Source organism: Prionailurus viverrinus, chromosome B2, assembly GCF_022837055.1.
Source record: "Prionailurus viverrinus isolate Anna chromosome B2, UM_Priviv_1.0, whole genome shotgun sequence".
Lineage (NCBI taxonomy): Eukaryota > Metazoa > Chordata > Mammalia > Carnivora > Felidae > Prionailurus > Prionailurus viverrinus.
Genome location: NC_062565.1, coordinates 76,926,391 through 76,938,522, shown reverse-complemented (window position 1 = coordinate 76,938,522; position 12,132 = coordinate 76,926,391). Strand labels below are relative to the sequence as shown.

The following is a 12,132-nucleotide window of genomic DNA, read 5'->3' as shown; positions in this document are numbered from 1 at the left end:
TAAATTGTATTGATGCCCTACATGGGGTAATAAGAAACCAAGAGTAATTAAAAGACAGTTAAAAAGTAGGTGTGAGAAGATGGCCTCCTTGGTAGCTTACAAAGAAGCCCTTATCTCCTGCAAGAAGAGAGTTGACATAGCCAGGGAGCAAACTCAGAAGACCATTGAATGCTCAGCCAGGGCAGGTTTATTATTAAGATCAGGGCCCAAGATGGGAAAACCTGAGACCCCAAGTCATGGATGAGGACATTTGGATGGTAACCTTGAAGATTGTGACTTGCATTTTCCTCTTAAGACCAAGCATTTATCCCATGTGGAAGACACTTCTGAGGCCTCTCCCCAGCAAAGACACAGGTGCTCCCTCAGGAGCTACACCCTGCCCCCCTTGTGGCTCCAAAGCTGATAAGTAGGGTTAGTACCAGCATAGCCCATTTGGGGTTGCAGGCCTTTAAAAGGGAGGAGATTATGCTCTAGAGGAGCTTCAAGAGTTAGCATTCATCAATAAGTGCCAGGGGGTACTCAATTGGATTGGATTTCAGGGACACTTGAACAAAGGTTGGGGACATGAAACTGAATAAGCAAGGGTTAATTTATTTGGGGGGGCACTCTTTCAGGGCAAGTCATTTTACATCCTGGCAAGGCCCCTGAAGGATGGGGCAAACCCACTTCTAGAGTAGCTTTGAGAAGCCTGAGGAAAGTAACTGTCTATGTTGACTGAAGTTGAAATGCCTGAGTTGCAATGGCAGGTGGTAGGGAAAGAGATTAGAAGGTTGTGGGAACTGGGCATGCCAAAGTGGATATATGAGGCCTGAATACCCACAAAGGTTCTTTGGGAGGACCCAGAGGACACTCCATTCATGAAGGCCATCAGGGTACGTACTGGTGAGAGGGGAACCCAGTCCACTAGAAGTTCAGTAGTTGCCTCCCCTGTAGGCTGGGGCTGATGCTAGGAGAGGTGGTTGCAGAGTTAGGCTTGCAGTGAAGATGCTGGGGCACTGAAGCAAGAGAGATCCTTGGCAGCAGTGAACCATCAGAAACCAGGGGGCCATAGTTACCATAGGAATGGCCAAGGGGGCATAGCTGCATTCATTATAACCATGAAGGGACACCTGACCTGAAAGATGTTTGGCATCAGGCCTTGGGCAGAATTATGTCACAGGTTTTGAGTTCTGTTTTTCATCATTAAGATCTAAGAGGTCAGAAATTGTTAATTCACAACACAACTCGGGATGCACAGAAATTTCATTTATTTATTTGACTGTAAGTGATCTTCTATTCTACCCAATCCCCTAAACACTAGTGGGGAAAATTTAGCCAAATGTCAATTCAATTTAAATCTGGTATGACTGTTTGAGTCATGTTTCTAGAGCTGTTCATTCTCTCAGGTGGCTCATTGTCCTCTGGCTGCTTTCCTTCAAGCTGGTATCCCTGTGCATTGAGGAAAGAGTTTGGTTCATGAAGATTGTGAGTTCCATATTATTATTAACTGCTTCACAGGAGAAACAAATCCATAAACTTAAAGGGCCACCTAATTATATGACTCCTGGTCCCTCTCAGGGCATATTTTTTTCTCAGGGACTCTAGTTGGGAAGTTCATTCTGTTTTCTATTTTATTACTGTTTTCCACTTAATGTTCTTTTGTATATGTAATATCAATTTTGTATTTATTTTAATGGCCACATTTTTTCTGCTGTAATGGTCACTTGGGTCTGTAGAAATCAGCCCCAATGCCATGTTGAATTCCAATTTAAAGAAAGCTTCAAATTTTACCAAACCTAAATTCTGTCTTTCAACTCAGAGTTGGGGAAGTATTCAGACTTATTTGGATTTGATGCTTCTTTCCCAAGAAAAGTAAGAGAAACAGGGATTTTCCTGTCCTGTAGAGGGATTTTTTTGTTCATGAAATTACTTTGTGGAGGCCACACAGGATGGCTTGTCACAGGGTCTCAGTCTGCCCCTCACTTCTCCATCAGCCCCCACAAGTGACCTAAAATAAGTTACAATCTAAGTCCAATGGTGTGTGCAGCAGCTTATGCCAGTCCCTAATCAGTGTCTACACCGAAGACCCTCCTGGTTAGAAATTCTCAAGCTTTCTTTCAGCACAAGGACAAGTACAACTTGGCGGGATGCCTCCCCACTTTAGCATTACCAATGGGCTGGTGAAATAGCTATTCCAGAAGAATCCACTCTGCCCTCCTGTCCCTCTGCCTGTGATCTTTCCCTACCTGCCCCTACTCTTTTAGACCCTTGTCATTTTTAATGTTTTCCCAAATCCCACCAGAGTGTGAATTCCCTAAGGGCAGCTGTTTTGGATTCTTAGATTGCCTCATATTTCCCAGGATGCCAAGCAGAGTAGCTTGCACATAGTCATTGCTTAATGAGTTTGATGGATGCGTAAATAAAATTGGGCTAATGGTGGAGCAGTAGAGAGGAATGAAGTGGAATGCTGCATAATCCATACCTTTTGAGTAAAATTGTATGGGGGGATCCATTGTCTTAAAGATGACGGTGGGTGGCCAAGGCCCTGACCTCAAAAGGAAGAAGGGAGAGAAATGTTGGGAGTAGCTCTTGGAAGTCCCAGCCTGGCTTAGGCTGCTAAAGGCTTGTGGCGCAGGTCAGGAGAGGGTTACGGGGTTGGCAGAATTACTTGGGCTGGCATTACTTTTGAGGAAGAAGTAGAATAGAAATGGGAGGAGGAGTGTAAAGACAACTTAGGGCATTGGGCAGTTTAGGGGTTTGTTACTCCAGCATTTAGAGGCCAGAACTCCGTCATCCATCCATATGTAAAGAGCCCGAATCTGGAGATCCTGTGGACAAAGCAGGGAATGATAGGCCTGAGCCTTTTTTACTTCAGTTATGAAAGATACCACAAAATCCTATGAGTCATTTTTAGATTTGGGTCAAATGGTTCACTTGGCTATGTGTCTTTCTGCCCTGAATGGACAGAAGTTTTTAGTATGTATCTGTGTGCTCTCAGTGTCTCATAGCTCTGCATTTTCATCAAAAACAGTTATGCAAGTTCTCTAACCTCTCAGTCTATATATCTTGATATAGATGGATGTTTTAGACAGGTGTACACAGCCCAGTGTATATCAAATATTAAGACCGAACTGTATTACTAAGGTACATGCCTTCATTTATGCTTAATAGAAATGATGCTTTTTGGGCAAGGCTTTAGGAAAGGCTGCGGAACTTCCATTCTGCTTGTTCCTTCTCTCAGTCCGGCCCCTCCTCTTCTCCACCTTGCTGAATACAAACCATATCTCAGGGCTTAGTCCAAACCCTGTGCCTTTTTTTTTTTAATGTTTATTTTTGAGAGAGAGAGAGAAAGAGCACGAGTTGGGGAGGGGCACAGAGAGCAGGAGACAGAATCCAAAGCAGGCTCCAGGCTCTGAGCTGTCAGCACAGAGTCCGCCCAGTGCGAGGCTTGAACTCACAAACCTTGAGATTATGACCTGAGCGGAAGTCGGATGCTTAACCAACTGAGCCATCCAGGAGCCCCAAACCCTGTGCCTTTTATGACACCTTCCTGGAGGTGACCCAGCCACCCTGGAATCCCACCCTCCTCTGAATCCCAGAGTACTTGTTCATCATACCAAAATGGCTGATATTTTCTGTACTAATTAAAGGAAGGTGACTTCTCCAGGACAATTAGAATATTTTTTTGAGTATTCCATAGTGATTTATTGTTTGTTATTTTTACAACTTTTTCATGAAGGTAATTCACATATTTAAAATATCCTTAGGCACCTGGGTGGCTCGGTCAGTTAAGCATTAAGCCTCCAACTTTGGCTCAGATCATGATCTCACACATGGTTTTGAGCCCTGCATCGGGCTCTGTGCTGACGGCTCAGAGCCTGGAGCCTCCTTTGGATTCTGTGTCTCCCTCTCTCTCTGCCCCTACCCCACTCACATTCTGTCTCTCTCTCCCTTTCTCAAAAATAAATAAACATTTAAAAAATCCTCAACATTAAAAAGGCATTATTGCTCTAAAAACTGCCATTTTACTAGCAGAATTATGAGTACCTGTATCACCGAAATTCTCTCCTCCTACCTTTTTTTTTTTTTTTTTTAATACCATTGACCGACTAGTGGAAGCAACTTCCCTTTGTGAGGCCTATGAGAAGGTGGCTTCTCAGGGCAGAGAAATTAGAGAATGTTTCCTCCTCTAAGCAGCCCAGAGGCTTCTTCATGCAAAGAAAAGTAAGGCTGTAAGCTGCAGTCACTGAACCAGGTTCTTGGCTTGGGAGTAGTGTGGGGCTTGCATAATACAAACCCCCTCCACTGGGAGACTTTGATCTGAACATACATTGCCTGGTTCATCAATCTTCTTCTGTTATCCTCTGGTGGACACTATTATAAACAGGATGGTTTCCAAATGTCTGTTGTTCATCTGCCTGCCGTGCATAATGTTGACTTTTTGGGAACTCAGCTTCAGTGTGTCAAAGAATGTTATCTGTGACAGTTATAGATTGATGGTAGATAATAAACATCCATTTAATTCACAAAGTATTTACTGTCCATAAGTACTATTGATAATAATAGAGAAGTGCATTTCAGTTCCAGGGTGGGACTCGCAAAGCATTGTCCTGCCTTTCCAGAAGATCTTCTTCTAGGAGATATTACTTAATAATAACAACAACAATAGTGATGAAAGTAACTGTTTAGTTAGTACTTACACTATACCACCAACTGTATAAAAAAGCTCTCATGACATGCTGTGTTACTCATGATAAGGAAATGGAAGCTGAGAAAGTAAATGATGAAAAACAGGCATCCAGTCTTTCCCCAGAGGTTGAAAAAAGTTTCCCTGAGCAACTGGCTCTGCCCCTCTGCTCCAAGCTATGTTGGGTCTGGGAGTCTGACAGGGTGGGATTGCTTGGAGGTGTTTATTGTCTCTCTCTGAACACATCAGCCATGTCCCCAGCTAGGTTGTAGTTGCTTTGAGAGCAAGGACAGAAACTTCTACTTTGCCTTCCCAAGCACCTAGCTTGGTCTTTTCAAAAGAGTCAATTACTTATGGGTGACTGAGTTATTGATTTCTAAGTGGGCCGTCCTGGAGGTTGGTATGGTCAGGAGGAAGCAAAGATCCCACAGGGTAGAAAAGTGTATGTCTTAAGTGTCTGAGTGTATTCAGTGAAGTATTTGCTGTTTTCTCCCCACAGCAGCTGTGAACACATTTCTTGTTGGTGGCCGTGACTTCTGTTTTCAAGCACTTCCAAAGATCCTCCTGGTTGCTGAGGACCGTTCTACACTCCTGCCTTCATAGCCCTAAGGCCAGCCTAGGTGTGCAACTGGTATATACACATTGCTTGTTTTTATTTTTACCTCTTTGTGCTCTCTGCTCCCCCTCCCTCTTTCTTCTGTTTCTTAAAAACATAGCCAGGGAAAAGGTGCAGTTAGTAAGCTCTTTGCCAGAGCCTTTTTGGTTTTCATGTGACTTTGAAAGTTCGGTTTTTTGAAAGTAGTCATAAAGCATGGGTACTGAGAATATTTGGCATTAATCAGGCAGTTTTATTTTTGTGAATAAAACTGGCAGGAAGTCACAGCTTAACTGAATAAAATGATCTCCTCTTAGCTTAGAGCCATAATAAAGTTAAAAAGTAATAAAGCAAAAGAAACAGTTCAAACATGATTAATTTAAAAGTGTAATCCTGAGCAAACTATTTACATTTTTATTTTGCCCCAGAATAGTAGCTTTAAAGATGGTCATCTCGGGTTTCAAGTCAATTTTGAGAATTTATACAATTTTCCCAGAGTTACTTATGTTTATTCAAGGCCTCATAGTAAGCAGGGGTCTATGATAAGCCCTGGTCAAATTTTAATGTGTCTTTAAGGCTCTGAGCTTGATCTGAGAATATTTGCTCTAATTTAGGACATTAAACAGAGATATTACAAAACAAGAAGACTGGAATTGATAAAAATTAATAAACAGCTCTGTTTTATTACTACTTTTACATTTATTTATTAGTTGATTTTAGACTAACCTTATCAAGTAGAAAAATGTAAGATGTAAATGTTGACATTCCTCTAAGAAATTTCTGTGTGAATGGTGTGGCCTGATTAAAAATATTACAGATTGGCACAAAAATTGTTGGCTTCTATATTTACCACCCACAGTGTTTGAGGAAAGTAGTGAAGGATAAAGAGAAGCTATTTAGAATCATGGAGTTGTTTGTACCATCCCATGGGCTTCCTGGAACAGCAGCTCTGTGGAAACATAAAGTCATGGTATTTGTAGGAGGAAAGAAAATATGATGGAAGCATGAATGGAACGGTTAGGTAGATGGAGAGTCAAGGATGTAGGCTGTATGAGTGGTTAATTGCTTGTCTCACTTGATTGGGCTTTTGGAAAACTTGAGAAATTCCAAGTTGTTTTTCTAGTCAGTAAGGGCTGACTTACTGTTTGGATCTGGATAAGTCGCTGTACATTTTGTAAAGAATATTTGGGAAGTGGTTGAGAAATGTTCTTGATAGCCATTAGCTTCCATATTCCTCTTTGTCTTTTACAATGCTCAGAGACTCTGACAGTATCCCAAACAGAATCAGAGAACAAAATATCCATGACCTCTATTCTAGAACACTCCAGAATTGGACCTCAGAACATTCTATATAAAGTACATTAAATAGAATAGTGGCTTAAAAACTATGTGTAACTTTTTTTTAGGTAGGTGAGTTTGTATTAAGATATAGGCAGTGTTTATTTTTTCCATTTATTCAATACCAACTAGATTTTTATTGAGCACTATAGCAGATGGTATGGATGCCTTGGCCCTGAGTTCACCTGCTGCCATAGCAGACAGCTCTTATGCACACTGGCAACTTCTCACCTTAAGAGTCCCTGTCTCTTTGATTCTCCCTGCAATCAGAGTTTGTTCAGCTCACATGCAGTACTGCTGGAAATTAATGTTCCCGAGTCAGCCAATGAGGGGTGAAAGTCAGTAAATCAGTACTCTAGCTTTGCTGTCCTTTGGTGGAATAATTCTGGAGGGGGCTTCTCAGAGGGTCCTCAGCGGGACCTACCTGCCCACAGTGGCAACCAGCTCATTGATGCATTTGTTAGCATTCCTCCCTTCCCTACTTTACTTTCCCCACTTGTGGAAATCCGAAGAAATTGGGATCATCTTCCCAATAATCTGACTAACCCAGGATTGCCTCAGGGTTAGCTTTCAGAGGAACTCAGAGGCGGATAAGCACATTTTGACTAAGGCACCATGTTAGACCAAATAAACTTTCAAGTATCTAGTAATGGAGGCAGAGGAAGAACTAAGCAAAAATGCATTATCAGCAGAATGTGCCCACTTACTATGAATGGTACAAAAATAGCAGCTATAGTGGGATTCAGAGAAAGGAGGATGGCTTCAGTGTGGGATGAACAGGACCATGGAGGAAGTAGGATAAAGTTGGGCTTGAAGAATGAGTTGGCATTAAATCATTTCCCTGTGGCAGTGCTTGGGTGATTCAGTTGGTTAAACAGTGGACTCTTGGTTTTGGCTCAGGTCATGATCTTCCGGTTTGTGAATTCAAGCCCTGAGTTAGGCTGTGCGCTGGCAATTTGGAGCCTGCTTCTCTCTCTCCCTCTCTCTCTGTCCCTCCCCCGCTTACACTGCCTCTCTCAAAATAAATAAATAAGCTTTAAAAAAAATAAATTATTTCCCTGGGGGTTTGAGAAGATATTTTAATCTGTGGTCTGACAAGTAGATCCTTTGACTGGAGGGGAAAGAAGAAGGGAAGGAATATTTATAGAGTGTAGGCTATGGATCACAGCCTAAGGGCCATAATGATTAGGAACACAGGTTTTATACACACTGTCGCATTCAGTCTCCCAAATAACCTTATGAGGAAGGTATCTGTCACAGTCAACTCAGGCTTCTATAAAGTACCATAGACCAGGCAGCTTACAAACAGCAGAAATTTATTTCTCACACAGTTCTGGAAGCTGGAAGGCAAGAGATCAAGGTTTTACCATGGTAGGGTTCTTTTCTTTTTATTTAATTTATTTTTAAAATTTACATCCAAGTTAGTTAGCATATAGTGCAACAATGATTTCAGGAGTAGATTCCTTAATTCCCCTTACCCATTTAGCCCATCCCCCCTCCCACAACCCCTCCAGTAGCCTTCTGTTTGTTCTCCATATTTAAGAGTCTCTTATGTTTTGTCCCCCTCCCTGTTTTTATATTATTTTTGCTTCTCTTCCCTTATGTTTATCTGTTTTATATCTCATATGAGTGAAGTCATATGATATTTGTCTTTCTCTGACTAAGTTTGCTTAGCATAATACCCTCCAGTTCCATCCACGTAGTTGCAAATGGCAAGATTTCATTCTTTTTGATTGCTGACTAATACTCCTTTATATGTGTGTGTGTGTGTGTGTGTGTGTGTGTGTGTGTGTGTGTGATATATATATATAACATGGTAGGGTTCCGGTCAAGTTCTTTTCTAGCTGATTTCTCTGTGTATTTTAACATGGTAGAAAGAGAGCTAGCTCTCTGACCTCTTCTTATAAGAGCACTAATCCCATTCATGAGAGATCTGCCTTCATACCCTAATTATCTCCCAAAGGTCCCACCTCCAAATACCATCACACCAGGATTAGGGTTTCAACACATTTATTTCAGTGGGGCGGGGGGGAGGCACAAACATTCAGTTCATTACAGTACCATGATCTATAATTTATAGATACAGAAATTTGAAGTCCAAGAGTTTAATTGGTTGACTCACGGTAGGTGAATAGCATTTATAGGATCAAAATCTCCATGAGGCCAGTCACAGAAGGTGGACACAAACACAGCTGGTTGAAAAGTGAAAGATCAAAATGTTCCTTTGGACCATAGTGCCAAAAATGATGTTCATTATTTACTCCCACCCCAAGTCCTGGCTTATTATTTGACCAAATCAGTTTTAATCATGATTATTCAACAGATGAAGAGCCTGAGACCTGGCAGTTAACACTACTGGATCTATAACACTGCATTATTTTTTATTTTTTTATTATTTTTTTTTTTTACGGATTGCAACAAGGGCTTTATTTGTGAAAAATTAATTTTATTTTATTTTATTTTTTTTTTTCTGAAATTTATTGACAAATTGGTTTCCATACAACACCCAGTGCTCATCCCAAAAGGTGCCCTCCTCAATACCCATCACCCACCCTCTCCTCCCTCCCACCCCCCATCAACCCTCAGTTTGTTCTCAGTTTTTAACAGTCTCTTATGCTTTGGCTCTCTCCCTTTCTAACCTTTTTTTTTTTTTTTTCCTTCCCCTCCCCCATGGGTTCCTGTTAAGTTTCTCAGGATCCACATAAGAGTGAGACCATATGGTATCTGTCTTTCTCTGTATGGCTTATTTCACTTAGCATCACACTCTCCAGTTCCATCCACGTTGCTACAAAAGGCCATATTTCATTTTTTCTCATTGCCATGTAATATTCCATTGTGTATATAAACCACAATTTCTTTATCCATTCATCAGTTGATGGACATTTAGGCTCTTTCCATAATTTGGCTATTGTTGAGAGTGCTGCTATGAACATTGGGGTACAAGTGGCCCTATGCATCAGTGCTCCTGTATCCCTTGGATAAATTCCTAGCAGTGCTATTGCTGGGTCATAGGGTAGGTCTATTTTTAATTTTCTGAGGAACCTCCACACTGCTTTCCAGAGCGGCTGCACCAATTTGCATTCCCACCAACAGTGCAAGAGGGTTCCCGTTTCTCCACATCCTCTCCAGCATCTATAGTCTCCTGATTTGTTCATTTTGGCCACTCTGACTGGCGTGAGGTGATACCTGAGTGTGGTTTTGATTTGTATTTCCCTGATAAGGAGCGACGCTGAACATCTTTTCATGTGCCTGTTGGCCATCCGGATGTCTTCTTTAGAGAAGTGTCTATTCATGTTTTCTGCCCATTTCTTCACTGGGTTATTTGTTTTTCGGGTGTGGAGTTTGGTGAGCTCTTTATAGATTTTGGATACTAGCCCTTTGTCCGATATGTCATTTGCGAATATCTTTTCCCATTCCGTTGGTTGCCTTTTAGTTTTGTTGGTTGTTTCCTTTGCTGTGCAGAAGCTTTTGATCTTCATAAGGTCCCAGTAATTCACTTTTGCTTTTAATTCCCTTGCCTTTGGGGATGTGTCGAGTAAGAGATTGCTACGGCTGAGGTCAGAGAGGTCTTTTCCTGCTTTCTCCTCTAAGGTTTTGATGGTTTCCTGTCTCACATTTAGGTCCTTTATCCATTTTGAGTTTATTTTTGTGAATGGTGTGAGAAAGTGGTCTAGTTTCAACCTTCTGCATGTTGCTGTCCAGTTCTCCCAGCACCATTTGTTAAAGAGGCTGTCTTTTTTCCATTGGATGTTCTTTCCTGCTTTGTCAAAAATGAGTTGGCCATACGTTTGTGGGTCTAGTTCTGGGGTTTCTATTCTATTCCATTGGTCTATGTGTCTGTTTTGGTGCCAATACCATGCTGTCTTGATGATGACAGCTTTGTAGTAGAGGCTAAAGTCTGGGATTGTGATGCCTCCTGCTTTGGTCTTCTTCTTCAAAATTCCTTTGGCTATTCGGGGCCTTTTGTGGTTCCATATGAATTTTAGGATTGCTTGTTCTAGTTTCGAGAAGAATGCTGGTGCAATTTTGATTGGGATTGCATTGAATGTGTAGATAGCTTTGGGTAGTATTGACATTTTGACAATATTTATTTTTCCAATCCATGAGCAGGGAATGTCTTTCCATTTCTTTAAATCTTCTTCAATTTCCTTCAGAAGCTTTCTATAGTTTTCAGCATACAGATCCTTTACATCTTTGGTTAGATTTATTCCTAGGTTGCATTATTTTTTAGATGGAGAGACAGTTAATTCCCATCTCAGTAGACACTGCAAAAGGCATTAGGGTTTTGATTTATGCTTAGTTTCAACTAGAATGTATGGCTTGCATCTTGTCAGTTAAAAATAGATGTTTAAAGATAGTCTTCAACTAACACTCTTGTTTATCAGTGGACTTGATTAGTGTTATTTATTTTACTGAACTTTGCCCCCAGATCTGATCTCAACTTAGTAATAGGAAAGAAGAAAGACTGTTACATATTTTGGATAGCAGTTAGTAGTAATTCTCCTGCTGGGATATAGTTGGCTCTGTTAAAAGTGATGTAAATTGTTAAATAGGTATTAAATAGGCATGAAAGGCTAAGGTTTTCTCATTTAATTCAGAAACTGCCAAGAAAAGAAAGATAAAGAAGAAAGGCAATAAGTATTAGAAAAGATGAAAACCAGAGGTCTTCTCTTACAGCAATTTGGGATTTTGTGCTTCTTTAGGTTTTCAAATTATTTCCATTTGCTTTTATATGGGTTTAATCTGGATAATAATTTGTCTAGAGACACTGAAATTCAAGGAGTTCTACCTAATTACAGATGTAAAGGACTGCTTGAAAGAGCAGTGGAATATCAGACTAATACTCTTTCTTCACTCCTGTACAGCAGAGGGAGATGAAGGTCAAGAGACAAGTAGAAGACAGAGAGAGGAACAAGATGGGAGGTCTGCTTTGGCACCTTGGCAACACTAGTGAGAAGTACAAGCTACTTGCTAACATTTATGATGTTCTTAAATGGGCTAGCCACTCTCTGAGTACTTTATCTGTGAGGAAACTGAGGAAAGGGATAAGTAACTTTGCCTAAAGTGGATCTGGGATGAAAGCCAGACATCAAGTTCAGAGCATGCATGCTAAACCTCTATAATCTCTTGCTTCAATACTAGTAGTAAGAGTAATTAATAAGTCTTCTTATGTGCTCTGTGTGGAAGGTATTATCTCCATTTTACAGATAAAGACACTGTTTTGGAAAAATTGATCAATCAGTTCAAGATCAGACAACATAGATAGATGATAGAGCATGACTTTTAGCATAAGTCTGTCTAACTTCAAAATCTGGGCTATAAGTGAGATGCTGCTTAAAGATCAAGGTCAAAAGATGTTACCAAGTAGTTCTTCAGAAACAGCTTTCACCTTTCTTCCCCAAGAACCAGGCTTAAGGTGTAGGACCACAAGAGACCTGGTTAACAGAACACTTGTGGTCCCTGGGGCTGCTTCTGTGTGTGGGCATGCTAGACCAAAGGAGACTTTGATGAGCACAGGCTTCCAGGAGGACTA

At 41.0% G+C, this 12,132-nt stretch overlaps 1 long non-coding RNA gene across 2 annotated transcripts in view; it reads left to right on the top strand.

Annotated features, from left to right (window-relative positions):
• The window catches only part of LOC125166228 (uncharacterized), a 406,738-nt gene that overhangs the window by 50,334 nt on the left and 344,272 nt on the right, over positions 1 to 12,132 (top strand). For both annotated transcript variants that reach the window (XR_007152407.1, XR_007152406.1), the window contains exon 2: positions 5,166 to 5,286. This is a non-coding gene — a long non-coding RNA (uncharacterized LOC125166228). The remainder of the gene's footprint in view (positions 1 to 5,165; positions 5,287 to 12,132) is intronic.